Here is a 12,601-nt window from a genome sequence, read left to right on the forward strand (position 1 = left end):
TGGGGAATGTTGGTAACTTCAGGAGTCACTAGATATACCACTTTGGTGACACTGTTTTAGTTCTTTTCCCTTAATATATCATGTAGTGATTTTAGAAAAAAAAATTCTTTTTTTGCTTCCTCTTAGACTAATTTCCCTATGACCTAACACTAGAGTAGATTAAAATTCATATACTAACACCAAGGAACAAGGTCGTGAAAAGAGGAGGTGTCGGTGTGGTGCTCCCATTTCTACCATTTTAGGGCTCTGCGCCTTTCGCAGAACTTCCAACAGCGCTATGTTGGGACAGAGCATCCGGAGGTTCACAACCTCTGTGGTGCGTAGGAGCCACTATGAGGAGGGCCCAGGGAAGAATTTGCCATTTTCAGTGGAAAACAAGCGGCAGCTACTACTTATGATGACTTTGTACTTTGGATCTGGATTTGCTGCACCTTTTTTTATAGTAAGACACCAACTGCTTAAGAAATAAGGATGTTTTGATTAATCCATTAAACAGATGTCAAAAGGAACATTTTAAGAGGTGCAGTCTCTTTGAAAAATGGATCAAACTCTTGAATTGAACATACTCAATATGTTTGTAAATAAACTTATGGCATGAATCCTTAATGCCTCTTCTCTGAAAAAAATAAAAAAATAAAATAAATAAATAAATAAATAAATAAATAAAATGCATATACTAAAAAAGTTTGATTGTATTAAATTTTTTTTATTTATTTAAGTAATCTCTGCACCCAAGGTGGGGCTTTAACTCATGATCCTGACTACAAGAGCGGCATGCCCTTCTGACTGAGCCAGTCAGGTGCCATGAAGTTTGATTACTTTTTAAAGTGATATTTAAAAAAAAAAAAAAAACACTCAAAGAGGAGGAATGATGGCAACATTACATAAACTTCAAGAAGGAAAAGTTTGTGATCACCATAAAGGAAAATGTGTGTATATATATATATATATATATATATATATATATATATATATATATATATATATATATACTTAAAGGAAAATATACACATTATCCTTTAACAAATGGAATACTTGCATTTGCATGATGGCAACATTACATAAACTTCAAGAAGGAAAAGTTTTTGATCACCATAAAGGAAAATGTGTATATATATATATATACTTAAAGGAAAATATACACATTATCCTTTAACAAATGGAATACTTGCATTTGCATGGAGTCTCCTGAAGAGAACAAAGCAATTAATCTATATTATGCAAAAAATCTACATTTTCTTCTCAAATCAATTGTTAGTAGAGAGAAGGTTCAATGAAAGTAAGTGGCCTAAAGTTAAGGACTTAGGACTGGTTGGTCACACCACATAATCCACATATTTGCTTTGAACAACTGTGTCTGATCTTCCCCCAGCCCATCGTGGACAGACAGAGCCTCGAAGTTGCTGCAGGTCCAGACAGCGGAGTGTGCCAGCCAGTCTAGGTCAGAACAATGGCCCTCCCACCTGTCAAGTGAATGGCACAGGAATGCAACCTGAAGCACTGTAACCACATCTAAATAGATCAGAAAGGAGAGCCAACACCATAAAAAGCCAAGTGGGTCAAGCACTAAGTGAGCTGAAGCATAACACGAAACTGAGCCTTACAAAATCCCCAAAGCTGGTTTCCAGGTTTCCAAATTAGCTTTTTACATGGTTCCTCTCAATCCCTGACATGGATCTACCAGGATCCATTAAAAGAGTCAACGCAGGAAAAAAATCGGCACAGGCCCCAGATCAAGCATGTATCCAGTTTCTTACAATTGGTCTTTTTTCAGTAATTACTGAATAAATGAATGAATGACTCCCACTTTTCACTTGAAGACTGAGATCACATAAATACATATTTTCTTAGTAAGGGATTTGTGGAGGTTGGAAAACACCCCTACCACGCCACCTCCTCCCCTCCTCTTCAACTATTAATATTCCCCTCAGATATTTCTTGTTCCCCCACTCCTTTGTTCTTTCATTTCTTAAGCTTTTTCTTCAAAATTAACCTAGTATTGGCTTAATTATCATAACATGACTAAAAGATGCATAAATAATCACTAAAGCTGAAAATTTTTAGTTACTAATAAACTAACACCAATGATTCCTCTCCCTCCAAACACAAATCCCTATCACAAGAGGGTAACACTGGCACAAGTGGATATGAATGAGGTTGGTTAAATAGCACTCTGTAACGGTGCTACTTACCTGCTCCCCTCGTGCTAGCCTGCAGTACTAGCTGAGTAAATCGTGTTTGATGGATAACTTTAGTGAGCTAGAAGTGACTAAACCTGGCGTTTGACAGGCAGATGAGACAGGAAGGCATTAAGTCAGAAAAACAAATTGGTACAAATGTATGCTTGCCAAATAGGTAATCCTGAGTGAGAGCACCAAGAGACATGAAATAGCAGACACAGGTACCTACCAGATCATGGTGGGTCTCATAAACTAAGGCAGGAATCTCAGTCTTTATTTGGGGGTGATGGAACACTATTGTACTTATCGAGGACAGAGGAGAGAGAATGAAACTTGTGAGTTTCAAAGCTTAGTGTGGCAGCACAGTGGAAAATGAGGTAAAAAAGTGAAGGAGACTAGACGATGGGTACACGAATAGGAAAGAGGAGGATTCTGAAGACCAGGACAGAAGCAGTGGTAGAGAACAGTTAAAAAGATGAAATCATAAACTGTAATGACATTTGTGACTGTTATGGCATTCTCTCAGCCTAAATGCCCAACGCTGCTTTTAAAAATCCTTTTCACTCCCAAGGTTTGGCTCAAATGTTTCTTCTTCCATGAAGTCATCTATTCAAGAACTGTTCCTTCATCTGTTCCCCCACAGTCTTTTGTTTGCCCTCTCATAACATTTGATTCTTTCTGCCTTGTACTACAGTTAGCTGTTTACACGTATAATGCCTCCATTATACCACAAACTCCTTGAAAGGGGGTCCTTGGCTGATTCATCCAGTTATCCCCCTTCACCCAAGAATATCTAGCAGAGCGCCTTGCATATAATAGTTTGGATGAATAAATACATAAATTGAAATGCCTCAAAAAATACTTTGCTGGTTTTATATTGCTAGAAAGATAACCAATTCCAGACCCAAAAGGAGGCATAAAATAATAAGGAGCAATCAGGTTAATTTCAGAAGACTCAAACTAGGCTACAGAGAAAAAAGAAGTAACTGGAACACAAGATGTTCCTAGGTAAGCACTGATACTTGTTTCTTTATCAAAATATTTCTCTGTGTATCTCCCTGAAAATCATGACAATAGTAACAGAGATCCAAGGGCATTTTATTTGTAAACTGCAAACAGATAAATACTGGCATTATACAAAGATAACTCCATGAGTCATGGCAAAAAAAAAAAAAAAAAAGAAAGAAAGAAAAATGTTTTCACATCCCGCCTGCCTCTATTCAAACATTAAAATGGAAAAAAGAAAATTCACCCTAATAGTTCCCTAGTTAGGAATAAACACAAGCCCTTGGGGTCCAGAAAGGTTTAGTTATTAAGGAGGGGGGTAAAGTGGCAAAGATAACAGCTTCTCTTTAATTACAACTCTACCACCAAGGAAAGGAATTTATGTTTATTTTCCCCAATATTAACCAAAGAGAAGATTGGATACTGAGTTATTCATTAACAGCTTATCAGGCATTTTGGATCTCATAATTGAGAAGGGATGAAACACAAAAAGAGAGCCATCTAGCACTACTGGCTTCCTAAGAATTCCTCAGTATTAATACCACTCCTCCTAAATCCCTTTGAGGATTGCTGCTTAGATGCTGAGAAAAAATAATTGAACAATTTCATGGTGACATTAAACAGCAGCTCATAATTGACCTCAATATGAATAGCAATAAAGATGGAGAGAATGACATATGCTCTATAACGTGAGTGTGGGCAGGATTCAAATCCTAATGCCTTTAACTCCATCAAGGAAGGAACACAGGAGAAAACTGCTTAATAATCATCCAAAGGCTATTTGCTTTCTAGAGCAGAGCTAGACGTTTTCGTATCACCTCTGCTAATTGACTACACTGAAATGATAGGACCACTGTCTGCAGCAAAAGAACTCTCACATTTGCATGGATCCAGGAATAGACCGATTTGGTAATGCCACTTGTTTCCTAAAAGGGCATTTCATTGGCCAAATCAAAGTGAAGTGTTGTGCAATTTTCTGTATAATCAGCATTAACAGCTGAAGAACAACTGGCCTTCAGAGTAGGAAGGCTCGTTGCCAAGTATAAAGGTTGTAGCTTTTCCTCACCCCTCACTGACCATTCTCCTTTTATACCTCAGGTTTGACTGTAGGAGCAGAGCTTCAGGCATTTACTCACTTCTTTAGACAAATCTGAATCTGGATGAGGAAATAGAGAGAGGCTGTTTGGTTTTTAACATTGACTCCCTGATTATCTGTTCCCACAAAACAGATCATTCAGAGTCAATATTTAGAATATCTGCACATTCAAATGTGCATTAAAGGAAATTCTAGACAAAGAAGAAATACAAAATATTACCAGGTGACTCATCCGGTAACTACAGACTTGATTCAAACTCACTATCTTCCCCCAAGCCTGCTCTTGCTCTTGTAATCTCTAACACAGATCCTCCATCCACCTACTTGCCCATCCCAGAGCTGGTACTGCCCTTGGTTAGATTCCCATACTGAACTCCCACCCCTCCCATCTGACCACCACAAATCTGTTCACATAAGCAATCAAGTTAATTAACAAATCTGACCCTTTAATGACTGAAGCCCCTCATTCTGGATGGAAAGACCCACCTTTTCCGGTTATTACCAATCTCTTTATTCTCATCTCTGGGATGCTCCAACCTCCCCCACCACCACCACCACCACCACCACTCCATTTAATATTTATTGCTACTAAACTACTTTTAGTTACACAAAATCACACTGCAATGCTTGCATTTCCATATACTCTTCCCACTGCCATGAATGTCCATTCCCACTTTGCCCTCTTGGAAAGCTTCCCTTTATCTTCAATGCATTCTTGAGTGTCACTGGCCCTGTAGGTTCCTTCCATAAGACCACCACATAAAGAATATTAACAGTCCCCTTTTCATAGTGGCCCTGCTTTTCGTGCATTTTTGCATCTTTGACTGCATTTACCCTACCATATTAAAATCATGTTTCCTCTTCTCCTGTACTAGATGGTGAGCTCTTAAAGTGCTTCTCCTGAAGTAAAACAGTAATAGGAACATGGGCTCTGGAGCTCCCTGATTTCAAATCCTGGTACCACTTCTCACTGTGTGACCTTGGGCAAATTTCCTAACCCCTTTGTGACTTATCTTCAACCATAAAATGAGGATTATGACAATATATACTTTAGAGAGCTATTGTGAGGACTAGAAAATCTGATTTCTGTAAAGCACAGTAAATGTTTAATGAATGTTACTTTTCAGATTGAGAAGTCAGTGGCATTCATATTTAATCTCCAGCAGACACATGTTAAAGACCTGGACATGATAGCTGGACTGGATTGTGCAAACTGACTTAAGGAAAGAAATAAGGGCAAAGTTCATTCTAATAGAAACACTCTGGCAGTGGCTGACGCAAGATTTTGTAGGCCGTTTTAGCAGGAAATGTTCTTTTAAGGGCCCCAAAACCTAAATGTCCTCATTAAGTCTTTCCAGTGATATTCTGTATCTTCTCAAACATATTCAACCTTTTTAGGGTTTTATCTCTGCCCCAGCACTGTCATTCTTGTCCTGAACAGAACTTCCTCCACATAATTCAGAATGAGCTAGTGAGCTTTCTTACTTACTCACCAGGAAATAACTTTCCAATCTCAGATTCACTGTTCACACCTTGGAAAGAACACAGTTTCACTAGTCCTTAACTTTACCTAATTTTTATATCATTACAAGAAAGGGATAATACGAGACCCCCTGAAAAAATATATAATGTATGAGGGAACACATATTGTGTTTGTCTTTTCTGTGCACACTTTAAACATATCAAACTTCAAGCTTAAATACTAAGTTTTTAAAAGAGTTTTTAAGGTTAATACAATATTAATGTATAAATTCATTCAAGTACTTTAAAAAACATAATCTGCTATTTATCTGTCCTCATGATAACTTTTTAAGATAGAGAACACTTTGTAAAATTGAATCACAAATGGGTACATGACCCATTAAAGTAATGGTGAAGGATGGTCTTTGTTCAATGTTCTTGTCATTAGGACATGAAGGTTTAAAATCCAAAAGAAAAACAGACTCAAATAAAACACAGAAAACAAGAAAGCTAAGCTCAGCTTAAATACTCTTAGAACACTGTGGAATCTGTAGAAGTGGGTTACACCTTCACAACTGTGGGAAAGTACACCATTAGAAATTGAAATTTTTCAAACACCTTCCAAACAAATGCCTAGCAGATTCAGTCAATATCACATACCAAATTACCAATTTGCATTTTTAGTGCTTAATGAATCTCCACAATATTGACTTCAGTATGAAATCCCTATGTGATATATAGATGTAACTTTAGACAATTTCATCAAATTATTTCCAAGTGGTTGTTATTTTTCAGCTTTTCAACTTGTGGTAAATATGACTCTAACACCCACATTTTTCTCAGGTCAAAAGTAAATTATTATTTGTAAATCCAGTCATATTTTAAATGTTCTAAAATTTAGTTTATGCCTTCTTTAAATCTATATTTGTTGTCTTTATTTCATATTTTCTTATATATTGAAGTTGCTTAAAATGATATAAGCCTAAATTCTTAGAATCAAATGTTTATCTGTGTATGTACGTATTTATTTATTACATTGGTTTATACCACAGAAAACTAACTGTAACTTTCAAAACTACAGATAAAAGTGTGTCTCCAAAGAAGATTGTGATGATGCTGTGATTTAAAAAAAAAAAAATGAGGCCAAATTCACCAAGGTGACTTTCAGTTTCTACTTACTGGTATGGAAGTTATAACTTCGTTTCTGTCAAACTAGGTAGTTTTTAGTCAGGTTTAAGAACTCTTGAGTCACCTAGGCTGGCTCATCTTCTGGCTTCTTTGGTTCCTGCCTTACTAATTAATGAAAATACATACTTAGCCTGCAGCAAATGCAGGAACTTTATTCCCAATGAAAATCTAATGAAAAAGCTATGGCTCCGCAAGGCAATAACTTGTTTAAACTTGAAAGCACCAATTGGAAGCAGCATCGATTCTTTGGGGACACCAAGGCTCTATTAAGTACACTCTTCCTTCACTGAACCACAGTAAAGTTAAGTTGACTTCCAAAGAAACATAACTTGCTACCAACTCTCCCTTGAGAAGAGTCCACAGAGGCCAACAAACTTCATTTCTCTTCCCCTTGGGCCTCACTATCGTTTTGTGGCAATCAGCTGCTGAGGTGAGAACCTACTTACTTGATTTACTTATTTATTTCCACAGCCTTGTCCCTCATATAAGCAAAGAGGAACATATTTTTAAGCTTGAATGGCTGCTTTATAGGCACACAGACTATGCATCATGCTGCTGAGGAGCACTGTAGTTAAGAAAATATGTTTTCTCTGTTTCCAGACTTCTAAACAGTATAAAGTAACTCCCTCCTCCAGCTGTTCAAGGCAGTTATATTCTCCAGCTGTTTACCATTTTCAACAATGACATACTTCTGCATGTCTGAAATATAGGAAACTTTAAAACAGCCCTTTCACGTTCCTATCTAGAATAAACATCAAAACATTTCCTCTTCCTACAAATACTACAAAGTGAGAGACTTAATGCAAAACCTCTTTAGTTTGTATGCACCTCATTTTCTCTATATCCTCCCATGCTACATATACCATCCAACCAAAGCGGGGTGGGGAAGGGTGGTCCAGGAAAAGAGGTGCCTCTAAACGCAGGTGATCATTAGGGATCTTGAAGAAGTCTCGCTTTCAGAGAAACCACTTTAAAGCAAATTCCCTAAATCAAAAGTCTTCAAATTTTGTTGCTATCATACCCTCTGGAAGAATTTCAAAACACTATATCCACGGGGCGCCTGGGTGGCACAGCGGTTGAGTGTCTGCCTTCGGCTCAGGGCGTGATCCCGGCGTTATGGGATCGAGCCCCACATCAGGCTCCTCTGCTATGAGCCTGCTTCTTCCTCTCCCACTCCCCCTGCTTGTGTTCCCTCTCTCGCTGGCTGTCTCTATCCTGTCGAATAAATAAATAAAATCTTAAAAAAAAAAAACAAAACACTATATCTACTTCACATTTTTAAGTTGACATCTTAAAATATTATTATAAGCTGATATGTTTGTAAAAGATATGTGGTCTGGTATGTGATAGTGTATATCTGCTTTAACTATACTTTTTGCCAAAACCTTGGTATGGTAATATTCTAGGTCTTCCAATTTATAAAAAATGTCTGCCATAACCAGTACCCTAAATAACAAAGCCAGCTCTCACTGTTAATCAGCCATTTTCTAGATGTTAATATCTCCCTGTGACAACTTTGTCACATATGATTTTAAAATTTTAAGGTAATAGGGAGGGAGATGAAAAGAGACAGAAAGCAAGACAGCAAGACACTGTCTATCCAGGTACTATTTAATGATTATGGATCTTTTCAAGCATTTTCCATTAACTTACTCATTTTTTTAGGTTTTGAAAGCGCTAGCATTTACCTTTAATTGACTCCACAATTTCAAAATAAAAAAACTAAAGAATCCCCCATGGTTTAGAGAACTAGAGGGCAATTAATTCCACAAAGGAAGAGAAATCAACTTTTTTGTGTTTTATGAGATTTGCATGTGAAAACAGATAACATGACACTAATTCTACAGATGTGACATGAGAGTTGCACCTAGAATTTTTATCATATTTCTAATCAGTCTTCAGGGCCGCATTTTGGGAGATAAAACTATATAGGCAATAGAAATCAGATTGCTATGTATTCCCTCAAATCCTACTTCCAAGTCACTTTCAGAGAGATTTTTTGAAGGAAAGATTAGCCTTCAGACTTTTGAATGCCTCCTGCAAGTTCATCACTGTTGTGGAGGAAAATAACACAAATAGAAGAAAGTCAGTCCCTTCCTCTGAGCCACATGCATTCTGGTTGGGGACTAGGATTTATACACCAGAAACAATTAGGAAATCATTCCATGAATCCAACAGAAATGTTAATGTGATGAGACACTTGAGTTAAAGACATGGACGTTGGTTATCTACCAGTCGGGGTTTCAATTCTGGCTATAAATTATTTTTCACTGACCTCAGCTTCCTTGTCAATTAAATGGGGACAATGAGGAGGGCAGAGATAGGCAAGCTACAGCAATGGGCCAAATCCTGCCCAACACCTGTTTTTGTATGATTTAGAATGGTTTTCACATTTTTAAAAGGTTAAATCGGTTTTTTAAGATTTTTTTTTTTTTAATTTGACAGAGAGACAGTCAGCGAGAGAGGGAACACAAGCAGGGGGAGTAGGAGAGGAAGAAGAAGGCTCCCAGCAGAGCAGGGAGCCCAATGCGGGGCTCAATCCCAGGACTCTGGGATCACGCCCTGAGCCAAAGGCAGACGCTTAACGACTGAGCTACCCAGCCGCCCCTAAATCAGTTTTTTAAAGAACATTTCATGATATTAGAAATTATATAAAATTGAAATTTCAGTGTCCAGATATTCAGTTTTATCAGAACAAAGCCACATCCATTTATTTACATACCGTGTATAGCTGATTTTGTGTTAAAACAGCAAAGGTGAATATGATTTCGCTCATGTGTTATTTAAGAAACAGAACAGATGAACACAGGGAAAAGAGAAGGAAAAATAAAATAAGATAAAAATCGAGAGGGAGGCAAACCATAAGAGACTTATAATGTAGGGAATAAACTGAGAGTTGCTGGAGGGGAGGTGGGTGGGGGAGGGGCAACTGGGTGATGGGCATTAAGGAGGGCACTTGATATAACAAGCCCTGGGTATTACAGGCAACTGATGGATCACTAAATTTTAACCCTGAAACTAATAATATACTATGTGTTAACAAACTTGAATTTAAATAAGATCTTAAAAAAAACAAACAAAACCCCCCAAAAAAGTAGCAAAGGTGAATCATGGCAACAGAGGCCATGGGCCCTGCAAAGCCTAAAATATTAATGTCTGGCCCTTTACAGAAAAATTTGCAGAGAAAAACCCTATTGCAGAGAATTAGAAGAAATAATATAAATAAAATGGTTAACACCGAACCTGGCATATAAGCATTCAATAAATGGTAAATGTTACGACTGTTTTGTAAGATATTATAATTTGAAATGACTATACAACTTCAAAGGTAAACAAGGCTACAAAAGGCATGATGTACCCTTTAAGTAAATGGCCATTAAGGCTCCTAAAAAAACTGAAATACAGGCATGGTCTAGCCTATAACCATACAATTCATATAGAGCCTGCCATGTACGCAGGATAGACAACTGACCACCAGAAAGTAACTGTTGCTGTATCATCTATTTCATGACATTTGAGTAGACCATGATTCCATTTTTCAACCTCTTTCCAACCTCAGGACTCTCACCCAGGATGACCCATCTGCTAATGACATCCTTCCCTCTGCTTACCCCGGAGCTCTTTTTCCCCACCCATCAAGTCTTCCCTTAAATATCATTTTCTCAACTACCCCACCCCATCTCCTTTTCCTTCCTAGCACATTTATAATTATAGACTTAGGTGGCAACTTGTTTACGATCATCTGTCTTCCCATTAGATTCTAAACTCTACCAGAAGAGTGATATAATTTGTCTCTTTCACCACTATATACCCAGCTCCTAGAAGACTGAAAGCTGACAAGTATTGCATGAAATCAATGCTTGTAACTCTGGAGGTTGCTCTTAAAGGACAACTTGTCCTCAAACAATGAAGTGCAATGAAGAGACTGTCAAAAAAGAAAATAGCCTTTTCACCCTTCCTTTCAACTCAGAATTGGAAAAATATAATGTTCATTAAGTTGTTAGCAAATTTTCAAAATCATTTACAATGAAAATATTTTGAGTGCCTACTATATTCAAGACACTATTCTAGGCACCAAGGGAAAATTAATTTGCATAAGCTAAAGTGCTGGCTCTTCAGAAGTGCACAGGATAAGTGCAAAATTCTAATACAAGGCAGACTTTGAAAATAATAATGGAAACAAAGTGTTACAGGATTAAGAGGAGAGAAGAATGTTAATTTTGGCTGGAGAGATATGAAAAGTCTTCTTGGAGGAGATGAGATAAAATCTGGGTCTTAAAGCGTGGTAGAATTTCAAAAGGCAACTAGGATCAGAGCATTTCCAGCCCAGTTTGAGAAAAGACACATTCAGGAAAGTACAGAATGTGTTCAGTACCATCTTAGACAATTAAGGGAAAGTGGTGGTTAAAAATAGTTTCTAGAATCAAACAGTTTGAGTACAAATCCTAAATCCACCCCTTACTACCTCTGTGTCACTGAGTAAACTATTTTCTCTCTCCAAGCCTTGGTTTTTCTTATCAGCAAAATGGGAATAATAATGTTACCCACCTCAAATCATTCTCGTGAAGGTCTAATAAGATAAAACACACGAAAATAAAACAATGTTCACCTCATGGTAACAGCTCAATAAATGTAGCGTTCACTATTGTTACTTTCCTTCCTTAGTACCGATAGGTGTAAGAAATAGTATGCTCCTTTCTTCTTTTTGCTTTCCTCATGCTATTCTGAACTAAGCTATTCCCTGGTAGCAAATTAAACATTTTCTGAAACTGTATGAGCACTTTAAAGCTCTTGGGGTGCCATTGTGTACACAGAAGCAACACCTAATTGAATAGTAGCCTAATAGCCCCAGAAAGCTGCTGCAATTAAAAAAAAAAAAAAGTTGAGTTAAAAATAGGAACAGTTCAGAAAGTGGGAGAATGAGCTTCTGTGAATTGTCATGACATTCTTCCTTAACACCCTTTTAAAAAGATCAAAATCTAGCAAAAAATAAATAAATATACAAATCCAAATCGCTCACCAATTCAACAAAATTGGAGTCAATTACTATGAAAAGAGGTTTATGTCCCTAGGAAAAACCAGTGATAAGGGCAAGGAAGACCTAAGTTAAAATAAATACACCAAATCAATGAATTAATGGTTCCAAATGGTAAAAAATGGATTCCATTTTTAACATCTTTTTGTTATCATGAACAGATTAGGTTTTTTTCAAAAAATGTATCACTTTAGTCTCGAATTCTTAAACTACTACATTCTTGGAATAGGGCAGGCACTGTATCCATACAAAAAGAGCCTTAGAAAAGTATCTACAGGACATAGATGAAGGATCTGATTTTACCATGAAATTCCGGAAATAGGATGATTTCCTTTGAGAAATGAGGCAACATCTAAAAATAGCTTAGTTAGTCAACTGTCTTGTATGGCTTAGGTGAGCCTTGACTGGAAGTAGAGGGATTTGCTCCAGGGTTTGGCTAGCCATGATTAGTCTTTGCCTTGTGGCCTGCAGAGAGGCATAGACTTTTCTGGAAGGAAGAAGTGGAGGACTCTGGATACAGTTATATATCTAAATCCATCCCAGCTTTGTCTCTCTAGTGATGCTGGATACTACGTCTCAGTTGCCCCAAAATGTCATTTTAGTGTTGGAATCCAAGCAGATTCACCAACATGGTCA

The 12,601-nt window shown here is 37.3% G+C and overlaps 1 protein-coding gene and 1 pseudogene across 2 annotated transcripts in view; one reads left to right on the forward strand and one right to left on the reverse strand.

Moving 5' to 3' along the window:
* NXPH1 (neurexophilin 1) overlaps window positions 1–12,601 on the reverse strand; it is a 285,250-nt gene that overhangs the window by 123,529 nt on the left and 149,120 nt on the right. The gene's annotated exons all lie outside the window — the stretch shown is intronic.
* Window positions 183–606, forward strand: LOC123789241 (cytochrome c oxidase subunit 7C, mitochondrial pseudogene; annotated as a pseudogene).

Source organism: Ursus americanus, chromosome 3 (assembly GCF_024610735.1).
Source record: "Ursus americanus isolate L20-20 chromosome 3, mUrsAme1.1.p, whole genome shotgun sequence".
Classification (NCBI taxonomy): domain Eukaryota; kingdom Metazoa; phylum Chordata; class Mammalia; order Carnivora; family Ursidae; genus Ursus; species Ursus americanus.